General features: G+C 45.2%; 1 protein-coding gene across 1 annotated transcript in view; it reads left to right on the top strand.

The window, feature by feature from the left end:
• The first annotated feature begins 5033 nt into the window (after positions 1-5033).
• Positions 5034-8330, top strand: part of LOC111253328 (uncharacterized) — a 35320-nt gene continuing 32023 nt past the window's right edge. The window contains exon 1 of the mRNA XM_022812576.2: positions 5034-6606. The gene's annotated coding sequence lies outside the window, so the exon portion shown is untranslated. The remainder of the gene's footprint in view (positions 6607-8330) is intronic.

Here is an 8330-nt window from a genome sequence, read left to right as displayed (position 1 = left end):
CGGTTTGGTCAGCGAACGCCCAGCCCCTAACTCCGTCCCGCAAAGTTTTGACTGGGTCGGCCCCTACGCAAACTTTCATAAGTGCGGCCGCCTTACCGTGGCAAAAAAGAGGCAAAGCGTGCTTCATAGTAGGCGGTCAAAAGGAAGGTCGTACAAGCTCTGACGGCGCTGAATTTTGCTCGTGCTTATGGGACTCCTTGCTGGTTCGGTTCCCTTTTAAAGCACGGTACCAGATAAAATTCTTAAGTCGGTTCGGCGGTCGGCTGAAGGTGACCGGGTTTGTTAGTCCTCTCTCACACTCGACGGAAGAAGCTGCGTCGCCGTTCTCCGCGATATCCCCGATGGCCATGCAATCGATCGGCCCCCTTGCAGAATAGACTGGCTGCCTTAGCTGGCTACTGCCTGTTCGTCTGTGTCTATATGGCTGTGCTTAATGCGAACGTGTGTCGCCTTACCCTCATAGACAACGTCGATACGTGGCCTTAAATTTGACTCGCGGATCGAACTTCTGCTGCTTTTTTTTTAATGTGACGGAGGATCGGACCCCTGGAGAACTTCGTGTCTAACAACATCGCACAGCTTGATTCCTCCGAAGACTTTTTACCTTTTTCTTTAACTGAGCGTCAGCTGACAGAGCAGCAAGCGAACAGAATAAGCGTTCGACGCTCTTAATGGAGGTCCTGCTGCTTGCAAACTCTATCTTCATCTGCGTCGCTTCTGTTCCCCGATTGGTTGCCTGGGTTTGCCGAAGGAAGTTTCGCAGATCTTCCTAGCAAAGCCATATGCTAGCAAAACGAACCCAACAGCGATAAACCGGCGAACCGCTACGCGTGATTTGGCTCGTTCGTCATCACTGGTAGGAGTACTCAGTATTCTGTCGTCCTCAGAGCCCCCCGTTTTTTCTGCATCCGTTATGGCCTGTCCCCCTACTGGTCCAATCTAGGTGGCGGCGGCTGCTACTTTCACGCTGCACTCCTCCTCGTGTCATACTTACGACTTTTCTCGTGAGAGCGCTTTGCCGGTGTCACATGTCGTCGCACGTACCTCGTCGTCGTTTTCTTCTTATTTCGCCCTGCAATTGGGAATTCGTCGAGCCGTAGTTTCGGCTTCATCTCGCGTTCTGTGAACCCACAGAGTTATCGACTGGCAGCGAAAGCGGCTGGAAACGAAAGGTGACTGCAACCATCATTGCCGCAGCTCAAAGGCAAACTGAAGCAAGTGCCCTAGCTGCTTCGTCTTGCTTTCGCCCCCAAACAAAATTGACAGTCGGTAGCCGACGACTTCAAAGTTCGATTTCGACGGGAGCAACCAATAGGACCGAGGCCTACGGTCGGCGACTGGGAAACGACCACGCATGTTTGTCGTACGATGTAGTAAGAATGTACCATAGAAATATGTTCAAATTTCTCAACAATAAAGCGTCTCCATGTCTATATATCGGAAGCATAAGATAATGCAATATAAGGCAAATGTTAAAAAATCCACACGGGACATGAAGACGTCTGAAAATAGCTGACGAAACGCCGACAGGTTATCATTATTTAAAGACAAACCCGTATTGGATTTATTAGATCAACTAGCAGGCGGTCTTTGCTGTCGAGATAGTGCAAACGCGGCTTCTGAACACGATGCTCTGTTGGGTTCAGTGATCGACTTCAGATTGAATTCGCTTGACTATAGAGTTCATAGACCAGCTGTCAAGATTGATCGAGCGTTCAATTTTGCAACGTGTCCTGTAGCTCAGAGGCCTTTTGCCGAATTTGCAGTGAGAGTTAATATCCTCGCCTTTAACCCGTACAGAACTTGTCGAGGGTCAAACCACACAACTCAATAAGTCTTCATCTATGACATGTTTCCTTGTTAATAATTGACGTTCAATCCTCGTTGAAATAACGTTTTTGCTTTTTTTCAATAATTTTAGGTAGTATTAGGAAGCAATACTTGGACATGCATTTACTTATGAGACCTTCTACAGTAGCACCTCACTGCTTGGCTGTAAATTACTACCCTCAGCAATAATTAGATCTCGACCACATTTGGTAGACCAAGATTGAAAGCAGGTGATGCTAAAGAAAGTGAACTTCTTTGATGAGTTGCCCGATAGTCAGGTAAATAAATAATAAAAATTAGCTTGCCAGATTAGCTCAAAGCATACACTCAGTGCCCTAAAAACAAATATATCATAAGCATAATAAATCGGTTGCCTCTTATTAAATCTCACCGGCAGACGATTTTCCACAGACGTTATGTATCTAACGCATGAATGATCTTCTATAAAAATAACGGAAGCGCAAATCGTCATCATTATTTGTATTATAATATATTAGTACAACATTTGTGAACCGTCAGGTACTCACTGACTACGTTGGTTTATTTTAAACAGCATAAAGAAACTCGAAAAGCTTAGCGTAGAAGTCAACGTATTTTTACCAACGACGTTTTCTTAGAACTTCCCGGTTTAACTATTCAAATCCATATCATAATTATTATGAAAATCCCGTTCCGCCCGAAGTTTAATTCAGCCGTTCTGCTTTTACGAAGTCGAAGGGTTTCTTCTTCGGAATATATTCCGGACTGAAATCCTCAATTAAATAGAATGCTCAAGATTCAGGGACAATGAGTTCTATCGAGTTAGGCGTGCGTATTGTTTCATGTAACGTCCTTTTTGAAAAATGGGCTAAGTGAATTTCTTCCTGGATCTTTTTTATCGCACTTTTTTTGCTCGTTTTTCTGTGGTCATTTACACGGCACCTGCAGAAGATGATCGGTAAAAAGGCTCAAGCCTTTCATATACTAATTCTGTTGTAAACTTTTTTTGAAGTTTTCGTCATTTTTCGAATGAAAGCTATAAAATACGAAGAGTTCGTGTTACCCGTGGTAGAAACCCGTGGTATTTATGTACATGCATCACATACTGACATCGATGCAATTTAAGAGCCACGACAATGCCTTATCTGCTGGCTTGGCCAGTATACTGATCGGTTATGAGCGCGCATGTCCAGTTACCTAAACCGAGGAGTATCTGTTATAAATCGCAGCTGCCGAAACCAACATCCCTTGGAGCTTCGCAGAAGCACACGGATCTACCCCAACCCTCTCGATGTGTTTCAGATCTAAAACGCCAGAGTCCCAACCATTACTATTTATTGTACCAATATATTTTGTCAATGTTCTTTCTGTATGTAAGAAATATTTTCACTACATGTAATCATGTGCACACGTATGTAACCCAACCGACCCAATATTTATCGTTAGAACAGCGTCACGTCGTTCCTGCATTCCTGCCAGACCATTCCCTTCGTATACGAGGTGTGATATATTCTACGGCGTTATCTCTCCATCCCTTCTTCTTGCCACCCCCATTTTTTCGCCTGGCCAGAGGGTCGTCTGTCCATCGCCTTGGTGTCGACTATTACCCTCCTTGCTTGGCTTTCCCGGCTGAGTTCCCTTAGGGCCATCTGCTAACCGTATCTGCTTTGCATTGCTCGACGTAACTTGGGGAATAAGACGAGAGATCCGATTGGGTGCCCTTTCACAATTCCAGTTGTCCGTTATTTATGAGGCAGTTAGAGTAGTCAGTGCCGCGGCCGGCGTCCCCGCCGCCACATTTAGGCTCTGCCTAGACCGATGAACTCCCTAAGGTCATACCGATGCTTCCGCCCAATGTGTAGCTAAATAAAAATCGCTTTTCTTGAGTGGTGACCGTATATTTTTCTTTGGTGAGCTTGCCTAGAGACCATTGCCAGTCGCCGAATACGATAGCGGGCTGAATGCAATTTGCTTTATAGTAGACGCTACACCTGTCGCTACACGCTGCTTCCCTTGAGCTATATATATATATATATATATATATATATATATGTGTTACTCATACTACTGGTTACAAGATTATATCCAGCTATAGTGCCTGCTTGATAACTGAAGCGGCTTGGTATCTGTCGTACAGAGGACGAATCCATTATAATAAAAATAATTATAATCATATTCACATAGCTCATGCGATATAGCTAACCTTACATCAGATATGTCCGCTTCGAAAAACTCACTTAGGATATCCTAGCCGTTCTACTCCGTTTTTCGAAAAAAAAAAAATAATTTTGTTAATGTTTTTTTAAAAGTACATACTTTGCTACCACTGAACCTTGCGCATAATCATTCAAATTCGGGAGGCTAACGATAATCCTGTTATAGATGATGAAACAAATCGGCCAGTATTAATTATCAATACTCTTGTGCCGCGCGAAAGTTCAAATTCTTAAGTTACACAGAAGTTCTTGAATTGAGGCGGATCTCTTTATTATGAATGTTGAAAACATTTCCGATGTAGGTCACCTGACGGCTTTGTTAAAGTAGATATAGATCAGAAGTTTTATAAGTTGAATGAAATGCAAAAAAGGCCTATACGAAAATACTAGAGATTTGACATAAGCTAAATCTCTCGAGGCCTAATAAAACACTTAAAATGTAAAGCTCTTCATTGGCTGCTTCGCCCTGTGATCTTCCTTACTCGAATCGTTGAATGGGGATTAACTTTGCTAGAATTACGACTGCTATTATTTTCGGCATATTTTCCTTACGCATTTGGAAAAAAAACGCTGGCAAGTAGACTTTGTGGTTATTTCACACAGTAAATAAAAGTAACAAGCCCTCTGCGTCACACAATGTTTATCCCTGTCAAAATAATTTACTTATGGTTTCTGACCCTCTTCGATTAAAACATAAAATTTTACATCAACGAATTCTCGTAAGTCTCTACATCTTTTCTCGCACTTACAAAGAAATTTAAAACGTTCTGCCTTTTCATCTTTGCCGTAACTCAGTCACGCTTTATTTACGGTTCTAGCCCTCCCGCACCCGGTCCAATTTCGTTCGTCACTTAGTCTCTTGGGTTACATTAGTGCGAAACATTCGAAGTAAAGGGCTACGAACGCGCGTCATCATTTTGTAACATAACGGCGACGGCAGCGGGAGCACCGCCATTACCATCACAAATTCGCGAATGTTGTGGGTCGCTGGGAGAGTTTGTGTGAACAAGCAGACGCTTCTGCACTACAGCGTCGTAGGCTCACACGCTCATGAAGAAATAAAGTGCTGTCCGTTGCGACTAGCGATGCCAATAGATCGCCAAACCGTCAGATTGATGTGACTAGTGAGTTTCGCAGCGTAGTTAGCTGCATGTCAGGTGGAGTGGGGCAGAAGTGATGTCAGCATCGGTAGCGGTGGCAACCAAAACAAAAAGAACGACCCGCCTTAAAGCTGGAGTGGTTGCGCTTTCTCGTATGACCAGCCTCAGCCGGAATTCCACTGGCAAAGTTGTCGGCTGCTTGCTTCCGCCTTCGACCGACGGGCAACCTGCTTGTGGTTCCGCGCAGCAGCAGCACTAATGCAGCCTGAGGGGGGGGGGTGAGGGTGCTTAGCGATGGCTGTGACGGCAACGGTGTCGAAACCACGACGACATCAGCAGCTATGGCAGTGTTCAACGATGTGCCAAGGTGGTAGGAAAGCAGGCTACTAGACGGGAAAGGAATCGCCTTTCTTTGCAACGAGAAGAATTTCGACGAAGTGTTAGGGATGGCGGAGGCTGTAAGGCGGCATACTCCGTAAGGAGCTAGAGTCTAAGCGGCTGGAGATGAGGGGGGCTCATTGTGGCGAGCGTCGCTCCATCCACCTGAAAACCTCGCGAAATTCTATGAACCTCCTCTTCACACTTTTGCCCATCATACGCACACCCTTTATATCTTTCTTCCTTTTCTCTGGTAGCTCTCTTTTGAGCACGCAAGGCAACCCGTGTTAAGCAGCGAGCGGCCCCATCGGCATAGCTGACTCTCATCCGGGCGCCCAATCAGCCCGTTTCCGGCCAGCCTGTTCTTCTTCGGTTGTTATAATTTTGCGCCTTTTTTGTTCCGATCACCGCGCCCTCGGTGGAGCCCCATGGAATCAGCGTGCGGCGCGGAGAAGTGGAAAGTTCTTGCCCGAGTCCGGGAGAAACTGGGATCCTAAACAGGGTCGTGCCAGCGGGCGTTGTCCGTCGACAGCGGAAGGGACCGGCAACCAAACCGGTATAAGGGAGCACGAGGGGGGTAAATGAAGCTGACCGAAATGAGAGAAAGGCAAGGCGATGTGTGTATCTGGGGGAAAGGGACACTCCTTCTTGGGGGTATTGTGTCTAGTGGCTGGCGCCGCGGCGGCGGCCACGGATCGCCGAACGCCACCAGAGCACAAAGAGCTTCGCTTCTCAGTCGGTATCCAGACGTCCTAGCGAGAAGATGTCTCTCGTAAAATTATCAGTCTAGCGCCCTGGCAACGTGCGTAGAAAGACAATTGAAGTTACCGCATACGGAGAACGTGTTGACAACGGTTGAAGCAGCTCGATTGAGGGATACGGTCCCTAACCCCCGTGACGACATTGAGTCGAGGATCTGCTGTGCACTTCTGTCCTATGTGGATTAAACTAGATACGATTGATTAACTCTTCTCGGAAAACTTTGCTTTGGCAGGACGCACGTGTCGTGATAGAAGTCAGTGTTGTTGATTTTGTTGTAGTCCTGCAGCCGTTTGCAGTGGTGGTGAAAGTGGTGTTCTGCTGAAAACATTACGTCCACGAAGGTAAGTTGTTATTTCAGTTGTGGCTGTTGTTGATCACAGTCAGTTGTTGATCTACAATAAAATGCCTAGAACAAAGATTTACGGAATGAGCCTCTAAAATGCGGTGAAATTTGGTACGAAAAGGGCTTTTTCTTAGAATTGTTACGTTATAGAGTTCAGCTGTATTTTTTGTTGTCGATGTTAATGAAGACATTAGAACAAAGGCAATAAGTTGCACACTGGGTCTCAAATTGGAACTTGTTAAAGTCTTCTATAATAAACGCATTTTGCACTTCCTGCATTGGCGGATCGTTTTCTGGACTCTAACTTTGTTTGTTACATAGAAGTTCAGTGGTCGTTGCTATGTAAGCACATGTTCGCAATATCTGCAGGCACTTTAGAATATCTAGCTACTTAGTATGTGTATCGTGCATCTAACAAATATAGCAGTTAGCTAGTAGCAGTAGCTCATATATATATGTATATATATCGTACTGCTGTAGGGTTAGGGTCGTGAATCAAAGATGGAATTTATGTCAAAACAGGCACAACGTTTCCAGCACCAGCTACCACGACGACTGCGATTACAACTGTTGTCCATAACGGCGAAATTAGAGGCCAAAAAAGGTGACAGGCTGCGGACCAGAACGCTGCGAAAACGATGGGGATAGAGGGTCGGAATATGGTTCAAAAGCAAATGGGTGCAAAAGTGCACAGAAAATTTTATGACCCTAGTGGCTGGGCTACTAAGCGGAAGTTGAACGGGTTGGAGATCGTGGGTCGACGGACGGCTGGCAGCTGGCTGACTGCCTCCTGATGGAAGGGATCTCACGAGAGATACGCGAACACAGGAAAAAGGAACCAAAATTGAAGATGACACAAAAGTAAAAAGTGAGCCTCGGTACATTGAGTCAAGGATTGGAAAACCAAATAACAAACGGTTCTCTTAATACTGAGAATAGTAGCCGCTGTGAGAGAAAAAATATATCGCGCTCACTACTGTGTTACCGTCGCCGTGGAATGGAAATGAAAGCGGCGGCAGCAGCAGCACTAGCAATCGCAATGGCAGAATAGAGAACACCTTTAAAACAAGCTATTCTCTATTGACTACCTGACAAACAACTTTACTTTTTCGTCGTATTGTAGATAGACTGACTTCGCTTCTGTAAATGCAAACATTTCCTTTGCGAACGTCTGTTGAATCACTGGCGGCGACGTCGTCGTCTCGTTTGCTTGCCCGTTCGCTTCGCTCTCGGGGTTTACTTGCGAAATCGGTGACAGAGGGGCAAGTAATTTGTTCGCCGGCAAAGCAGCTTTTACTCAAAGTTGAGTTGTTTATAGCCTAAGTGGCTTCCGGTGGTACATGGTCTGCGTAATGGAACACGAGGGAAAATTAAATGAATTGCATTGAATTGTTAAGCAACTGGGTATTTCGAGATAGCCGGCTACTGTTTACGATACGATCTGGAGAAGGCCTGTCGTTTGGAGGCCCAAAAGCGCTCTTATACACGAAACGCACACTTGATACAGTTATGTAGTGAAGATATTTAAGGATTTACAGGGTGCTGCAGCTGTGCCATCGATACTATCAAATACCGACATTACTTGACGCAGACGAGCCTAGACGTAGGTCAGTTTTATTAAGGTTTGTGCAACTTCTTGCTTGAAACCAGAATTGGTGGGGGAACATTTAGATCATATATTGCATAGTTAGATCATAGCAATCATATATATTGCTAGCTTAT

This window comes from Varroa destructor, unplaced genomic scaffold (genome assembly GCF_002443255.2).
Source record: "Varroa destructor unplaced genomic scaffold, Vdes_3.0 BEIS01000006.1, whole genome shotgun sequence".
NCBI lineage: Eukaryota > Metazoa > Arthropoda > Arachnida > Mesostigmata > Varroidae > Varroa > Varroa destructor.
Note: the sequence above shows the minus strand (reverse complement) of the source record. Positions and strands in the feature narration are given on the sequence as shown.